Below are 19,607 nucleotides of genomic sequence, written 5' to 3'. Positions count from 1 at the left end.
TTTGAGATATTTTGAAAAAAATAATATTAATGTCTAATTAGGATAAATGTAGGATACATTCAGCGACGGCTCCATCGATGTAAAGTAGTTCTAGAGGAAATAAAAATTTCAACGTTCACATCTTTTCCCATACTAGCTACAGCGTCTCAACAAACATTTCTTTTACTACTTATAATATAATATTTCCAAAACCGCAACGTTCAAGTCGACAATTGAAGTTGTCCATGGTATCCTAACTTTAAAATATCTTCCCAGACCTAAAAAAACGACCCTTTCCCCAGAATCCTCAATATTCCCGACTCCTAGACCCCATCCTTCCTACCCATTCTCTTATAGCTCTAGGACATGTTTAAGGAAATTGGATAATCCTGTTGTTTCGACAACGAAACACGTCGTACAAAAATAAATTCGCTGGACATATTTCAGTGTCCTACTCAATTAGTATTAATAACTTCCACCATCACTTCCTTTATGCCACATTTTATATAAGTTAAACATTTCATGATTACAAAACCATGGACGAAAACAAATTCTGAAATTTAGAGAGAAAATTAACTCTTTCCTAATCCGTCACTTGTCGCGAGTCAAATTCGTTGAAGACCCGTATTTTCTGAATTTCTGATAGATTCCTCGGAAGGTGAGAGCGAATTCTCGTTAACGCGGCACGCCACAAGCAATTTCAAATGTAGGCTCTCAAGCCATCCTGGAAGGTATTACCATCGTGGAGGGAAGTTTAATGGCAGTAAGATAACGCATTCGTTTTAACGGTAACGGTTACAGAATAACAGCGGGAAGGTTTTTCGAGAGTAGTTACCAAGGCAACGCAGCGCAGGTGGAGGATGGCAAGTGGCGGCGGAAATTGAACTACTCAAGGCGATGAGTGTGCAAAAAATACGACGGGAATGAATCCACCATCAAACGAAACTACCCCTCCAGGAACTGAGTGGGTAGACGCGACATTTTTCATCGCTCCGTGAATTTTTATAGCAAAAGCGAGCATCAAAATTATTTAACTCTCACTTTTTTCGCTTTTTGGAAAAAATAGTTAATATGGAGCGAAACATCGCGGTTGCCATATCCGTTCTTCACCACAAACTATTACCGCTAATGTTTGGTTTGTTATTAGTTATTTTTTCCTCTTATATGGGGAATTTTTGAGCGATATGGAGAGAGTTTGCCAGTGATCAAAGTTTCCCAGATTCAAATCTGGGTTAAAGACTTTGGCAGCCCTTGTACATAAATATCTTCGACGTACGAGGTGGATGAAGGAAAGGAGCTACCCCTTACACGGATTGCATGAACTTTATGCGCTTCAGATAGGTCTGTGGAGCTGTTCCCACACCTATCCAAACTTTCTTCAAAAGCAGACATGAGCTGAGACGCAGGATCACCTGGGGGACACTCGAAGTATCACCTAGAAGGGCTCTGCACGGTTTTTCCGCTGGTTCTCATTCTGCATTTCTGCCGATGCTCCTTGTCCACGTCAGAAAATACGCAGTTGGACCTGATGGAGAAGCCTAATAGAATTAATATCACCATGAACTGGAAGTTCGAGGTAAAACGTTACTATCAAAAATTAGTATCACAAATGGGTGTCAAATATTTGCGAGCTGTCAAAGAGGTCAGCGAGTACATTTTTCGATAAAATGCCCTATCAAATACGCTTATTCCCAATATGAACAGTGCAGTGCTTATCAGTGTCGCAGCGAGGGGGGGGTTTAGGGGGATAAACCCCCCCCCCCCCCCCAGAGCTGAGAGAAACTTTTAAGTTTAACCCATTTTACTTAATTCGATTAGTATACTTATAGCGGAGTGTAATAATTACTAAAATATCCCTCAGAAAGCCATAAAACTCACCATTTTGAACCATTTATCTTAAACATTTTCTGGGGGAGGGCCCCCGCACCTCCCGCTTTTCCTGACGGGTATACCGCTCATCTCATGTTTAGTTGTGCCTAAAATCCCCCTTAGCCTTAATTCTTAGCTGCGCCCCTGGTGCTAACAATATCTAATCTATCCCCCACATGTCATATTTTTTACTATTTTTTCACTTCTACTTGGTTAAGGCTTCATACCAAATTGTTTCTGTAATTCGTTTAAAGCCAGGCATCAAATAATGCATCCATTTCGTCCACATTTTCCTTGCATAATTCGACTAGGCCGCAGGTTCTCCAAGGAAACAATGGCTACTCAAACAAGAAAACAGAGCATAGTGGGACGAGTTCACAATCAGCGCACAAGCAAGAGGACGAGAAATCAAAATTAAGGGCCGAAAACTGAGAAAGCAGCTTCCTCGTCGTCGAGACGCCAATCATTTCAATCTTTTTTGCTCAACTTCCGCAATTACGAAGGCAAAGCCTTATCCCATTATTTTCTTGAATAAATATCAGGACGGGACGCTGGGGAAAACTGATCGGATGAACCCATATCCGAAGAATCAAGGGATTCAAATCGACGCTGAAACCCAAGGAGAAGGAAAGATTTAAGCAATCCAGATGATTACCAAGGAGAAAAACATCAATGTCTAATCTTGATTTCACAGGTTTGGGTATCTAAAAAATAAAACTTGTCGCGACTTTTCGACATAGCTAGGTCACCTCACTAAATAGAAGAGTAGAACGACTCTTAAGGTCTGGATACACGATACATTAATACGTAGGGTTAATGTCTAAATGTATGAACGCGAGAATGAACACGAAAATGTACCGTGTAACCACCCAGCCTTTGCGAATGCATGAACGAAAAACAGAACCTGTTCTAATTTGGTTCATGCAATCATACATGTTCCGTTCCGGTTCACCAAAATCATTCACGCAAACGTACATTAACTTGTACGTGTTAATGTACCGTCTAACCAGGCATTTAAGCTAAGTAAGCTTCTCTTTCGAAGAAAATCTTATTTCACAAGAGAAAAAATATATAAATAAAGAATAGATAGAAATATAAAGATAATTAAATAAGCTTCAAAAGATAAGCTTATTTTTGTATCTAACATCACATGTGACCAACTAAACACCTTGTCAACAGAGTATTCACTCTACTTATTCGGGTAGAAGTACGTCAGCGCTATAAAAATCAGTGAGTAATTCTCCCTTTGAATTATGCCTACTCCTCCAGACATATTCCACTCAATGCGCCTCGAAGAACTAACTCATAACGCATATTCTCCCAATTATTCTCGACATCTCTCTCTTCATTGTCCACCACAAATGCTCCATATTCTGTGCAAGCATCAGCTTTTCCCCTGGCTTCACGAAGTTGACGAAGTGGTTGACAGCGTCGTGATGGTATCCCAATTCGGATAGCCCAATATAACCCCTCCACATATCTTCACCAACGAGTAAAGTCAACTTTTTGTGGAGAGATGTCGAGGAACAACATAATTAGTGATCAACGAAGACATCGCATGGTCCACAATTTTATTTTAAAAAATACTACTCTTGTTTCAATTATTATGCAATCATCCTCTGGTACTGATAGAAACTAACAAAAAATTCCATTTCCGATATCTTTTCCAATTTTGATATCTTCGAAATAGTGGGGGGGGGGTAAAAGATCAGAGCCACATTCTTCCTTCTGATCTTTAACCCCGCTATTTTGAAGATGTACATCTGTCGGAGTTGGAATTTTTTGCTAGTTTCTACTACTGCTTGAGGATGATTGCATAACAATTGAAACACGTGCACTATTCTGTTAATAAAATTGTGGAAAATACGATATAATTGTTTATCATTACATCTACGAGTTTCCGTGCACGCCACCCTTAAGTGTGGGTGACAAAGGATGATTCGACATCAGGCAGGCAGCACTAACCCTAGCCCTAATTAGGAACGCCCGCTTGCCGGACACAGGCTTAGCACACAGGACAACGACACGTGGTCAGACTAGGAGAGTGATACAAGGACACGAATGTGCTACCATGTAAATCAAACTACAGTTGTTAATAGAAAAACGATAGGTTAGCGTAGTAATTGATTCATACATGAGTTATAATATGCCAAAATTCATTAAGGTAGTGAGTTGAAAGAAAATAAATTCCCCAAGGCCGTACTCTGTTGAGCAAAAAGGTGGGGGTTAGGAAATTTGGAGGGATGACCAAAGAAAAAGACCAAAAAGTAAGACTAGGAAAATCACGTTCACGCTCACGCACCACGCGGATTTACTCAGAAGAAAAATTTTCGCGTAGATCTCAATCATGCACACACACACTCAGGTTTGCGAAATATCCGCTTACGCAAGTGACCCACTCACACTAAAGAGATAGACAAAAATATAAAATTAGGATAATCACGCTCGCACTCACGCACCAGTTACCTATAAGATTGTGAGTATTTACAAATTATACAATATATTAACAACATAGGCAGAGCCTTTTTTTACCTAGTCCGAGTCAGGCTATCCTTTTACAAGGTACACTTTTGCAAGAATGTTGGCCCTCAACTGCACGAGAAAAAACGACATCTTAAATCCATCGATTCCGCTGCCTATTTCCTTAATCTTATCCTTGCGATCGTTTCTACCGTAATAATTAGACTCTCTCGAAATATCTTTAGCACCATACAAAAAGTAATCTAAAAGATATTTCCGCAAACATTAATTCTAAAATTTTTCCTTTTATCGGTTAGACTTTCCCATTCCATTGATTAATTCAGTTACACTACCACGTTAATCGTGTCCCTCCAAATGGGGTGTCACGAGTGACTAACAACATCTTTATTTTACTTTTCCATCGCATTTTCCAAGATTTCTTTAAATGAATCTTAATTTACTATTTGCCAGCCCGCCAATTTCCTGAAAGTGCTTTCCCCAGGGGAAGAGTTACTCATTAATATTATTTCAATACTCCTTAATGCTCAACATAACGTATGCAGAATCTGAGTTTTTCCCGGCGTATGCTCTGCAGGAATATTTCTCGGGTTTCCCACCGGGTGTTGTATCGGGTTGTAGTTCCCAACGTTTCCATGACTAAGTCTGTCATCGTCATCAGGGGTTAATTAAATTAAATTAACCCCCCATTAACCCCTGATGACGATGACAGACTTAGTCATGGAAACGTTGGGAACTACAACCCGATACAACACCCGGTGGGAAAACCGAGAAATATTCCTGCAGAACATAACGTATGTTTCTCAGACACTTTTCTGAAATATCTAATGCGAAATATTCCAACACTATATTCAATGTGTATTTAGAATTCAGAGCAATGAAATGATCGAAATTATCTTAATTTGACATGGTTTATAAAAATGAAAAAGCTGTGCTAAAATGTTATTTATCTCAATTGATTTTTTATAATATGAATTTAAGTAAGCAATTTCTCTCAATTCGATGTTCAGACGCCTTCAATTAAAATGTATAGATATTTATTAGATTAAAAGAAAATTAGCATTTTTATTATTAATATATAAGATGCAAGTTATTTTGACTAATTATTTTAAAAATATGTGAGTAATAATACTACGTTTTTGAAGGTTCATTACTATTCGCTAACTATAATTGATATAAAATCATATCAATCAAAGAAAAATTCAACCGCATCCTCACTTCTAATGATGACCTCTTACAAGAGTAGGTATAATTTTTAAAAATCAGCAGAGCTGAGGGATTTCCAATTAACATTTAACTATTTTTTTATCCATAGATCTAATTATAATTAGATCATTAGATTATTCATTCTAGACATCTCTCTTTTTATATTTTTTTTAAATCATACATGGTGCATTCCATATGTAATGCGACAAAAATTTTTCCTGACGTAACTGCTCGTCGCAGGGTGTTCTAACCTACTTGGCTATGTGGAGGGGGGATATGAGATTCAAAAACCGTCCGGTTTCATTCGGCTGTGAGCTGCCGGAGAGTCAGTACGCGCGTTTTCGTGAACCCCGTTTTTGGTTCATGTAACACGGCACAGTGAGCCGTTCTGTGGAGCAACGGTATGTTATCAAATTTTGCGTTTAACTTTGGAAATCCGCCAACGAAACGTTTACATTGATTCAATAGGCCTTTGGGAGGGATTGCTTGTCCAAATCACAAGTTTTCCGATGGCATAGGTCGTTCATGGAGGGCCGAGAGGAGATCACAAACGAGCCTCAGAGTGGACGACCATCAACCTCAAATCTATGGATTCAACCAGGATCAAAACCATGCTAATTGTCTTCTTGGACGTCAGAGGTATTTTCAAGCACGAAATCGTACCTTGAGGGACCATAGTGCACTCAGATTTCTACTTGGAAGATAAGAGGAATACTTAGAAGACTGAAAAGGAGGGTCGCAAGCTTCCGAAGCGAGATCAACGTCGCGAGGGTAGTTCATCATGACGACGTACCGAGTCACAGTGCCTTCATTGTCAACGACATCCTGTCCAGGACCCAAACCCAATTGGTTCCCCAGCCTCCCTACAGGTTTGACCTGACTCCCGCTGAGTTTATTTGATACCTCGGTGAAAAGGAGCTACGCGATTGAGAGCATCCAGGTCTCATGTTACCTCGGCTCTATAGGGCGTTCCGGTAAAGGCCTTCCAGGACGAGGAGTGAGGCAAGGCTGTCATCTTTCGCCGCTGCTCTTTAAAGTGTACGCTGAAGAGATGGTAAGGGAAGCGTGGGATGAGTTAGAAGCTGGAATAAAAGTGGGAAGAATGATGTTCAAATCAGTGAGATTCGCGGATGATCAGGCGTTGATTACCCAGTCAGCTAGGGGGCTTCAGGCTCTAGTGGATGCGTTATACGAGCGTTGCGAGGAGTATGGGATGAGGATTAATCACAAGAAAACTAAGTTTATGCGGTTTTGTAAAGCATCACGAGCGAGAAATTTGAGACTTAAGATAAAGGTTGGTGGTGAAAAACTTGAGCAGGTTGAACAGTTCAACTATTTAGGCAGTACGTTCGAGGAAAACGGTTACAGTAGTAAGGACATAAGGAAGAGAATCGCATTAGCGAAGGAGACATACAATGAACAGGAAGGAGATTCTGAGAGGATCGTTATGTAAGAGTTTAAAGAGAAGGTTAGTGAAGGGTTTGATCTGGAGTGTAGTTCTCTACGGTGCGGAAACGTGGACACAGAGGAAAGAAGACGAGAGAAGATTGGAGGCATTTGAGATGTGGGTATGGAGAAGAATGGAGAGGGTGAATTGGACGGAGAGGAAAAGGAACGACGAAATGCTGGATATGGTTGGCAAGGAGAGACAGCTTTTAGATGAGATACGGAGGAGGCAGAAGGTATGGATGGAGGTATGGATTTTGCAAGCCTATATTAGTGTTTTGTTTACGTCGCGCCAAACTGAATATTTTGGTAGGCTATTTAAGTGTCTCGCCCCGCCCATTTTCTCAAGCGAAAGTAAAAACTTCTGGTATCGTTCAATAGAGCATATAATTTACTTTCAGAATCGCTTTAAATGGTAAAATGTATGTTGTACTAAGGTTTAATAATGTAACTTGGCAATGTTGCACCAGGAAGCGTTGTGGAAATGGGACAACTTTGCCAAATGACAATATTGTAATTTTTCAAATTCTAGTACACTTTTTCCTAAGGGTGCGTTTTTCATATTCGTTTTATAGACCAATCAGATGCCAAGACCCTCTAATACTAAGTTGGGAGGCCGCAGGTATCGATATCATGATGACTCTTCGCTGCAACTTGCTTTCACTGCAGTGATTAATAACGAAATGGGCAGTGGAAAAGCAGCCCTGAAATATAATATTCCACATAGGACAATTGACAGCAAGGTGAAGTGTCGCCATTCAAAGAATCCAGGGCGCCAGACGGCATTGAGCAAGGATAAGGAAGAACATATGCTTGTTTATGCTGACCGGGGAATGCCGTTTAATGCCATTGATTGATGATTGATTCGTTTTGTGTTCTTACACCGTCGTCCAATCATTTATGACAACCTTTTGATGTTTCAGTCTTCGCTCCATATAAAAAATAAATAGAGAGCCATACTGACAAACTATAAATTGTGGAACTTTACTAGTCATAAAACTCTCGAAAATAGAGCATTTCAAACACTTTTGGCAAAAATTCTCAGTACTTTGAATGAAGGAGGTAAAATGAACTCAAACCTCAAATCAGGATTCGAGGAATATGGCATCGTGCCACTCAATCCCAAAGAAGTTTAGATTTGAATTCCGGATGCATAGAAAACTGATCTTAATGACTCTCCTACAAGAGTAAGTGCTTCATTTTTGAATTATCATCAAGCCTGTCGCCGTAAACCAAACAAAAGTTCGCCATAGAGAAGAAGACGGAAAATTAATGAGTCCCCAGGAGAAACCATTGAAAATTACACTTGATCACTTACAAGCACCTCCACACAGAAATATATTGGAGGAACTTGTAAATAGAAGAAAAATTAGGGGAATAACCATAGTATATTATGTTCAGTGTTTGAAGTATCTGTGTGTACCTTTCTATATTTAAGAGTTGTCTAAGATAAAATTATTTTTTCCATTGTTTTATTGAGGTTTCCGCTGGACATAAATTCGTTGGCAAAGTTGCCCCAGTCTCAGAGAATCTTTTCCAACTATGTTTTCAATTTTTTTAACGTATAAACTTTTACTTAAGTTGTAATTTATTCAAAAATTTTGAAAGTAGAGACCAAGAGTAATGGCTGATAATAGTTTTAAATTATTGTCGTACATGAACTTACAATAATGCAGTTGAAAGAGAAAAAAAAGTGGCAAAGTGGCATGGTTTACGGTACTCGAATGACTCGAGTCGAGTACCAACTACTCGACTCCACTTGAATTTTCGAGTACTCACACACCCCTGATTGTTCAGCACAAGTAAAATTGAAATCAATTCGTGTAAATTGAGTACTCAAATAAAATATATTTTCGCTTACCTGTGTCATGTATTCATTAATCCATCGCACTTCAATGCCGACGGAACGACATGAATATCCATACTTGACCTTTGCCTACGGTTTAAATCACCTACTTGCTTCTACTCCAAGCGTTGCGGTAGTGACGAAGCAATCACTATTTTTCAGAATATTAGCCGCTCTGAGGGAGTCGACCAAACGTGAACTGTCGTATTGTACCTTTTTAAATCCCTATGAAGTCAATTTGTCCTAAATAGCACTAGTGCAAACTCGACGTTGATTATTAACTTCCATGTCTTTCAAGCAAGGCTTCCCATAGCGAATGTATGGTGTAGCGTGAGATGACGTCAGAAATCGTTTCAGTTCTGTCACGTGACTTCGAGCGATATTCCAGAACTTTTAATAAGCATTTAATGACAATTTTGGAGTAATAGAAGAGTTTTGGCTTATACACTTGGACTCGTGAGAAAATTGTCCATACAATGAGACCTAATAGCATAAGAACAAATGTCATGCGTGTTCTCAATCTGAAATTTTCACCCAGAAAGCTTAAAACAGAAAATTTTCATTCATGCATCAAGAAAAGGCACTATACGCGAATTTACTTCATGAAAAGGACAAAATTCGTATACTTAATCAATTACAATCTGTAAACAGTGAAAATCGAAATCCTCCCCCTCCAATACTGCCCTCCACTCTATGTACAACGACTGTTGATTCATTCTGCGCTGACTGTGCTTTCCACGGTAATCCCCAGCCTAACTGCAGCCTCGGCTCTTCATCTAGGGTTCATGACCTGGCACATTCACTACACATGGTACTTGAAATGACTCAGCGTGAAGGAGGGCGCTAGCAGTTCGCGGAGACCATGAAGAGCCATGAGCGACCTAGTAATGCGACGGAAGCATTCCAATTGCACCCTTCCTTGCTGCTGATCACTTCGATCCCTGCCCTACGAAAATCATTCAATCAGTGGAAGCAATATAGAAGTCAAAAATACATTCCAATTCGACGAGCATGCACAACATCACCAAGCCCCAACTATCTGAGTAAATACTGGCAGGATAACAGAACAAAAATAGTAATTTCCACACATTGATTCAAAACTCAGCTACCTACCATGGTTTCAACACATTTGACAAGGTAAAACTACATTACCTAGAAAATTAAACTAAATTACAAGGTAAAATTACATTATCTTAAAAATTAAACTAAATTACCAGGTAAAATTACATTACCTTGAAAATTAAAGTAAATCACACGGTAAAATTACATTACCTTGAAAATTAAATAATGTATTGAAAACATGGTCGGTTGCTGAGTTTTGAATAAAAAGTGGGGAAAATACCATTTGCTTTCTTTTATCATGGATATATCAAACTCCTAAAAACTCAAGCCTGAAACGATGTTATAAATTCTGGCACTCATGTTGTTAGTTATGAAGCTTCCCCCGGAAATAAGCGATCCGAGAAATACTTCATTTGAACTAGGAAAAACATACAGAGTATTCCATTCCTAAGATTGGTTTGCGCACAACAGCCCTCCATTTCTCCATTTCTCTGCCATGCCACTTCATTGACGCCCATGATGATCTCCTCCCTTATATCATTCTTTATCTGTCCTAAAAACTCGTCTCTTCGTCTTCCTTGGAGAAAAAATTATGAAGTACTTTTCTGTCAATTTTTCTTTTCATTACGTTTCCCACATAATTGCTGTTTTGCATCACGTGGCCAAATTCTTCTTTGGCGTATAGTGATCCGTAGAGTCCCTTCTTCCCCTATTATTCTAAATATTTTCTCATTTCTCACCTTGTCTATCCATTTTATTTTCAGCATCCTCCTTTAGCACCAGGTGTCGAAGGCCTCTATTCTTTTCTTATCACTTCGTCCATTGGTACAAGGTTATGAGCCATTGAGTGCTAGTGCCCAAATGATTTCACGTTCTGTTTTCAGGTCTCGAGTCTTCTCCAGCATAGTACCTCGCGGCCTCTTTGCCATGAACGCCACCTTAGCTCCTGTTACTCGACGCTATATGTCTGCGGTCCCAGGTAATGGTGCTCGGAAGGTAGGATATTCTTATCGCTCTCCTTTGTGGCAAATTCTTTACAGTTTCCATTCTTCCGCATACAAATATCTTGGTTTTCCTCCCATTTATATTCACAGTTTATTCCCAAAACAATTTTTCAATTTTGGTCATCGAGTCCCTTAGGTCTTCCTCGTTGTCTGCGATGATTGTATCTGGAAATAGTTGCCTGTTAATTTCTTCTCCATTCGCCTTGGTCCCCTTGATTACTTGTTCTTCCACCTTTCATCGCTTCATTTATTTACGTATTGAAGAGGACTGGTGCTAGGTTACATCCTTGCTGGACCCCTTCCTTAATTTTTGCCTCTGTTTCTTTTTCCTTGCGTGAGTATATTGGCCCCTGGAGAACTGGTAGATGATGCATATCTGTCATTTTAATCTACTCCAAGTATCCCCATTGTACTGAAAAAATTTTCAGTTGACATTATCATTTTTATTTCATTTGATATTATCAAATTTCTTTTCCATGTCCAAGGAGGCTAGACACACTGGCTTGCCTGAGTGGATGTTTTCTCAACCAGTTGTCTCAGACATAGAATTGCCTCCCTTGTCCCTCTATTCTTACTAAACCCAAATTGGTTTACCTTCGATTTTGCCTTAGACCCTATTATCCGAGATAGGATTTCGGGGGTATGTGATATAGGCCCAGGATTGGATGATTCTCGTCTTTCTAAGTCCTTGCCTTCTTCGGTATGGTCACCATCGAGCTCGTCCTGAAGTCCTCTGCCAGCTTTCAGGATCCTTAGCAGTCTCTAATTATTCCATATCGTGTGCCTTGCGATTTATCACTTGTTGCTTTGATTGTTTCTCCGCTGATTTGATCTTCTCCGGGCTCTTTTCCATAATTGTTATCTTTGCAAATATATTTTTATAAATTCAGGTTTGACATGTAGAATACTACGAAGCTTAAAAGCAAGATAAAGGTCAAACGAGGGCATAACATATTATATTAAAACCCGAGCATCCATTTAATTAGACCAATTAAAAAGCTTCACATAACGCACTTAAATTCATTGGATAATTATGCAAGTGAGTCCTCTATGAGAATGATCAATTAAAAAGAGGAATCAGAGAGAGCTTCAGCGCATTTCTCTGGTTCAAATGATTTTAAATAGTTAATTTAATAGCAAAATAAAGTGGTTAGCTGTGATGGTGCGATGAAGATTTTCCATTATTATTAGGTATTACAATAATATTCACAAAAAAGTGGCATCTAATAAAAACGACAGCATTTCCACAATATTTAGCGGTTATTCAGCACCTAGAAGTCGCTAGTCATTTTAAATTCTGGTCAGTGACCAAATTTCCGCGCGTAGAACGACCGTTCTACATCCATAGCGCTAAAAATACATACACGATTATATTTCTTTGCACAAAGATATTTGTTGCAGACGACTGAACAAGCCTATGTTCGCTAATTAGACTTGAAATTAATGAGATATACCATTTATTAACACCAAAACTCCATTCAACCGTATTCAAGCAGAAGAATACTAATGTATGCACAGGATTCATGCGAAACTGTGCACCTAATATCTAAATTATAAAATCCGAACTCCATGTACTTTGATATTCACAGGTTATTTACTTGGGTCATGATACTTTTCACCGCAAGAGGAGGCACCGAATATGAGCAGAGCCCCCGTCCCAGCCATTGAGTTTCCACATATTATTGAATGAAGAACAGGAATTTTGCATTTGCCTAAAAGTAACAATTCAAAATTCACCATAACATGAGATATGCGGACACTAGGCGATAAAACAATATTTTTAACCAAGCACTGATAACAACTTAAGTATTCATTTCGCTTTATTGCACCGAACGGTAGTGAGGAGCAAACGTTAAAAAGTAAGAATGCATATAAAATGCCTCCCTAATTCGGTACACCACAGCAATCTGTATCAGGAATACTTTTCTCTGTCATCATTATTCTTGCCATTATCCTTATCTTTAGACTATCTAAAGAAGCAGCAAATGGATGATTAAATAAACATTCAATATGTTGTATTCAATAATTATCCCGTACTCTTTCATTCCCGGAAAAGAGTCAAATTGCAAGGATTGTTTGATGCGGCCGATGCTATTCCACAGTTTTTGTATGAAATTTTAATTTTTATAAATGTAAGGTAAGGAAATCATGTCTCAAATATATTAGAAAACATTGAAGCAAATTCATTTTTTCGATAGGTAAGTCTAATTATAAAAAAATATAAAAGGAAACGGTATACTTAATAGACCAACTAAAAATCCGGCTAAGAAACTTCGGTAAGTCTAATATTTGCTCTGCTCAGATTTATTATCATCATCTCCACAAATGTGACGATTTAATTACTACTAATGCTACAGCATATGTGCAGCAATATCACAATAGCATGAGGGGGTAATTTGAGTAAGTACCAACGAGCTTACTTCACGCTAATTAGCTATCAAGGGTATTAGGTATCAAGGGTACGCGGTATTGGGTATACAGTGGCCCAGAAGAGGTATATTTTCTCAGATTTTATGGATACCGAAGCAATAGTACTTTGACCGTGAAGAACCGTGTAACTTTAGACTTAAGTCTAATATCTGCCGGTAAGTGTATGAGCAAAGCCGCCACGAACATCGCAGAAGCACATCAACATACTACCCCGCAAGCCACCACGAAGGCGTGTGACAGAGGATGTTAGAGCACCAGTAATTAACAAATAAAAAGGATATGCTTTGAGGAAATTAAGCCTAGCATTTATTATAGCCCTTTATTGTTCGAGAGAAAAATGAATTCCCTTAACAATCCGTTCGGAAAAATGTTTCTCTTAATTTATTGCTTTTGTCGGACCTGGAAATATAGTGGGGCTCTAATATTATGTTCTACGTGTCACTCTTGAAGATATCTTTTCTCAAATACTCGAGAAATCTAATCATAGCCTCGGCTTCCAAACTAATTCGTTTAGTATTGTTGTGCCTAAGGGATTCTGTACGCCCTTAAGGCCGTTTTACACGGGGCACGTACTTGCACAATCTGACATGTGTACGAAGGCGCAGTCAAAATTGCGTCGTGTAAAGCGGTTAATTGCTAGAACACAAGCGAGAATGCGTGGACGTTAAATGGCAAAATAGCCTCTGTTCTAATTTCGTTCATGCATTCGCGCAATTCCACTCCATTTTAGAAATTATTGGCAGTTCCAGCCTGCACAATTCCGTGCCCCGTGTAAAACGGCCTTTAGAAGTTTTTGACGAATCGTGCCGCTTTCCTTTGTGTTTTAGTAAGTTCATCTTTCTTTACTGGATCCCATATTCTCGCTGTACATTCAAGGTATGGCTGGACGAGTAAGAAATAGCACCTCTCTCATACTTTTTCATCCGAAAATTTTCTCCTCTCAGCTTCCTCTGGGCTCTGCCGCAAATAATTCCTATATATGTTCCCCACGTACGGTTATAGCAGCGACGCAAGCATATCGGTCAAGGGGAATTATTCCCTACGGTGAGTAAAAGTGAGAGATTTACTCGCTCCGGTAAGAATTTGCAATAGAGTCATCAAAATGACGTTAGTCGAAAACCGAATAAAACTGAAAATAACCACTCATGCTAATGTCACTGCCCTAAGCTTTATTGACAACCATATTTTCGATAAACTATGGCATAATCTAGTTATTATCACTCTTAAATAAAGCGACGTTATTCACGCTGAGACTCTCCCATTAGTTAAATATAAACAATAAGATCACCCGTTCCTTAAAGTTTAGCGAAAATGGCACGTATGCATACTGAGAAATTTGTTCATTGAGCGCTTTTTATTTTCTCGAAAATTGAATTCCCAAAGTAACTCACAATGGAAAGGTTATCGCCAAAGACTAAGGGGAAAAATAACTGATAATTTACCACAGTAAAATTATTATTGGAACGTTGTAATACTCCATATCCTATCTTTCTATTCCGAGATTAGAAAATATTTCGGCTGAGCAGAAGTGATCTGAAATATTTAACTTCGAAAGTCCGCACATTTTTAGAAATGCAAATAGAAATGCAAATGGTTTGAATAGATACAGAATTAATAAAAGGGATCTTTAAATCATTTTACACGCACCCATCTCCTGTTCCATGCACTGCCAGTTCCCTCATCACTCATTCAACGCTCACTGTTTTTCCGTCTCCCCTCACTTCTTCCATTCCTTTCCCTTAGAACGCTTATCCCTCTTCTCTGTCTCCAAACGTCTTCACAAACCTGGCTCTCACCTCTCTGATAATAATCAATAGCATCACTTGTAGCTCTTATTCATTTCTTACCAATTGTTCAGATTCCCTTTGGTATATTTTATGTATTTGTTTTGCTATTGGGACACGGTGAATTGGCAATATTGCCGTATGTGGACATTTTCAATAAAACAAAGTAAATAATTATATTTTGTCACTCACCACAAGTCGGCCACCAGGTAATGAATGAACCAAAATTGAAGGATGATGCTAGAGTGGTGTGGATGACAGCACCACTAATGAAGTAATAGGCAGGAGGATAATAACATCCCTTGGAAGATAAAATATGCTGTTCTGCAGGCAGCATCAGTCTCCTTCGCAGCCATGCAACGGCAATGGGAACGGTGTCGTCCAAACAGTTGAACTGAAACACAGAGATTAACGGATAACTTAGTGATAAATTTCAACATTCCAGAATGATTATTAATGTTCTAGAGTAACCAGTAAGAGCAAAGAAAAGAAATTACATACGGTATTCTGCTAAAAAATAATTGAATGTATTTTTTTTCGATATCAGTGATACAAAAATATGTTTCTTTTTGGTTTTAAACAAATCATTACGAGCACTCACGAGAATAACTTTGTTTAAAGCAAAATGAAATATTCAATATCAGTAACACAATAAATTCATGTTTTAAGGCTTAAAGAAATTGTAACGAACACTTGAACTAAAGGGATTGCGATGACTTGATATTTATCATTAGGTAATTCCGTAATCTAGAAGCGGTGAGCTGAAAATAGTTCAATTACTTATTGGTGTGGGCTTTAGGGATGTGAAGGCGAGGAGTGGTAAGTGACTTAAAACTAAATTGTCAAACAAAACATAAATTCACTATTACCACATCTAAAAACTAAATTACGTGACTTTACCGGCATCAATCTATGCTGAATCCTAGAGAGAAGAAAACTTCTCGGGGTGATATAGACAATTTGTACAATAGGGAAGTGCACTAGTGTTTCAAATGCACCAAACACATTTTTAAAATTAGAGTTCAGAATAACATAATGTCGTAAAACCACAGTTTAAATCCTAATAGTGAATACTTTATTCGAGATGACCGTCTGAAATATGGAAAAATTCAAAGGCCGCGAAAACGGGTGTCCATGTTGAATATTGGCCGTGACGTCACAAGGCAGTAGCAGAAGGCAGCTTCTACACCGTTTAGTTCTACCACTATTATTACATAGAAAAATTACAGAATTTGAGGGTATCCGTTTTTTGCTGTCATAAAATATCTTCAGAATATATATGTGGCTGCTTCTCTTTTGAGTAAACGACTTCATCATTGCGTAATATATTAATATTCATTTACGTGTCAACTTCAAGTTTGGAAAGAGTAGTACGAATAGCACATTGAATCTTTAATAAGTGCATGATGTCATTTATTTTTCGCTGGGTATATTTTGACACAATGCCGTTTACCATGCCAAAACTTTTTTTGTAAGAACCGAGTCAAACTAATAAACCTATTTCAGACGTTTGCTGCAAGGCTTATTCGTTGCGTATGTATTCACGCCGGCCGGAACGTTCGCCCTTCGCAACTAGAATCATGGGATGTTAGCCTTATTTCCGAGCTGGCTGGTTGTTGCAATGGTTCGCTGTCCAGGATGGGTTCAAGAAAAGATAATCTTGGTTGGGAGAAGGAAAATTCCAACGATTTATAAATGGTATACCAAACTTTGATGTATTTATGGTTACTGAATTTTTGAATAAGGAGGACAGGTTCAACGCTCCATAGAAATGCGAGACGTTAAGGCTAACAAGGGGAGACCGCGTAACTTGCTGCATCTTTTTCAATTAGGGCGTTAGTTAGGCTGTAATTAATTAATTTTCATGCGTTACTTTATACAAGTTATATATATAAATTCAAAATGTCTACTATTTGTAAATGGGTCGGTTGGGGTAGTGGTAGCGTGCACGATTCTTAAGATAAGTCTCACCCGAAGGACCGTGGTTCAAGACTGCGTCATGGCATTATTTTTTGTTGTCTTCATTGTGATTATACGGCATCAAGTTTATCATTAGTTATAATTGCAGCAATCATTGACATGAGACAATTTTTTTATCATCATTATGGCGTTTAGGTATTTTAGCAGTGTCATTACAAACGCAGAGATACGATGACTACAAGGGTTGGTGTGCGCTAAAATGTTAATTTTTTCTTTGCTTATACTGACCAACTTCCACATTAAAAATGAAAACCACTCTTGCAAGAGCACATACCATTAAAGGCTCGCGGCAAGCAACAATATGCGTACAGGCATAATTAATAAGAACACAAAGTGAATATAAAATGCCATATATCTCGAACACTTGTAATTCACATTACTCCAAGGGAGTTTACTTACTCAGTACATACCTCAGTACCTTGTACTCAGTACCTACCAGTTTACCTCAGTAGCAGTGCTAAAAGAACCATTCTGAAATATAATTTCAACTAACAAATAGGATGAAATAAAAGTTGATAACCCTGGACCGGGGGCGCTGGCGTATAAAATACGTCAATCTTTGAAAACCAAGGATTTCGACATTGTACGTACATTCTGGGCTATAATGGTCTCGTGTATTCTTACAATGTACTTTGACTGCCTATATTGCGAGTTTTCAAAGTTCGAGGTATTGTAGCTAATTTTTTGGATCAGCAAGATGAACCCGTCACCAGTGGAGTACAAATTACGCCGCGCGACCTGCCGTGTACCTTTATATCTGTATCACCTATAAATGTACTAATTTCAACAAATAAAGATTAACTTTAACAAAAATCGTTTGTTATCATATATGCACATATCATGGGCAAAGTACGCATTTTGCCCGGTCGTGTAAAAAAAAACAGTCGCGCCATAATTCTTTAACCAAACTACTTTCAGTTTATAAATTACGTAGGTCTACGCGGAAGATGCTATATTTTGACTCAACACACTTTCTGATGTGACTGAGGTACCTATTAAGTAAATTATTATAATATAAATATCAATTTGATCTTATAATACCTTCAAATGATCTTCAAAACAGAATATCATCGATAGGTAAGAGTCAGGAGCAGCCTTGAACCATTTATTCCGTATAGCTTGTGCTTAAGGCACGGGAATGAATATCTTCTCCAGGCTTTTGTTTCGACGTCGAGATGAAAAATCATTTATAATTCTATTTTGAATTCATGTTTTCGGTACTAGACGACATTTTTAGGAAGCAAACTCCACCGATTCCCGGAAACTCTCGCCGCGCTAAAGAAGGCGACGGAATTCAGTGATACTCCACTGGTGACTACTGCCTTGTGACGTCACATCTCAATCAAGATGGAGGCACTGTGTTTCAGCGCAACATGAAATTTTCCGACTTTCAAAACGTTTTAAAGTGCATACCCCAGATGCAGAAAATAAAAGTGACTATACTAATGTTTCTTTTTTAGGCTAAACTTTCAAATTCAGCAATAAAAAAAAATTAGTGCACTTCCCTATTCACAATTTTTTAATATTTTTCCTCTTTGATGAAAAATTATCAATCTAAATGGAAAATTTGCGACAGTTTTGCTGTCAAACCTACGTATTGAATTGTCACCATGCCTTTCAATAAAACATTTTTTTCCAGAGAAAGGCATTCAGCGTGCTTCAATATTTCAAAACAGAGAGGAATGCTTATGAAATTATTTCTTTCCTTTTCTTCTTTCACTAGTTCGCAAATGAACCAGCGCCGTTTGATAACATAGATTTTAATACGGAGAAATCTGTGCGAATGATTCCCTGCCGCCGGCAGAAAACGAAAATTCCGAACATCGGAATCTAATCCATTCGCAATCAAATCGGCCTCAATCGATTGGAATGCTATATTATCGTCCTCCAAAATAGCCTTTCAAATAATGAAAATTGGAATTATGAGCTCGTTTTGGTAATGGTGAGAAAGGTAAGAAATCACATAAGCACAGTTAACATAAATTATATTTGATCTAATTATTCTTAGGCTTCAAGGAAAGTAAGGCAAATAACTTCATACTTTTCTAATAGTGATTACAAAATGATGTACTTCCATCTGCTTATTTAGGGAATACTTTTCGAAATTGCGAAGAAGGATAATTAGTGCGGATTTTTTTTTACTGTTATTATTATTACTACACATTGCTGCAAGTAGACTATTGCCTGGTGGCAGCATTAGATGTATACACATGAATAACATATGTGCCTATCTAATGCAAAGTTTAGAAGCAGAAAAGACACCCATGGTAAAAAACAATACATTAATTCTAATTTCATACCACTAAGAATTTAACATTGTCCCAATAAACCAATTTCAAACAATCCATTAAATACATTAATTCTACTATACTACAACTAACAAATGAAAATTTACACAACTAACCCAACTTCACACTCTCCCTTTAAAACCACAATGTAATTAATCAGTGAGTGATGCACACTTCTTCCTAAAAATGTTCGCATTTGATAGGATGATCTTAAAAATAATTTCAGGTAGGTCGT

The sequence above is a fragment of the Ischnura elegans genome, chromosome 5 (genome assembly GCF_921293095.1).
Source record: "Ischnura elegans chromosome 5, ioIscEleg1.1, whole genome shotgun sequence".
Taxonomy (NCBI): domain Eukaryota; kingdom Metazoa; phylum Arthropoda; class Insecta; order Odonata; family Coenagrionidae; genus Ischnura; species Ischnura elegans.
Note: the sequence above shows the minus strand (reverse complement) of the source record.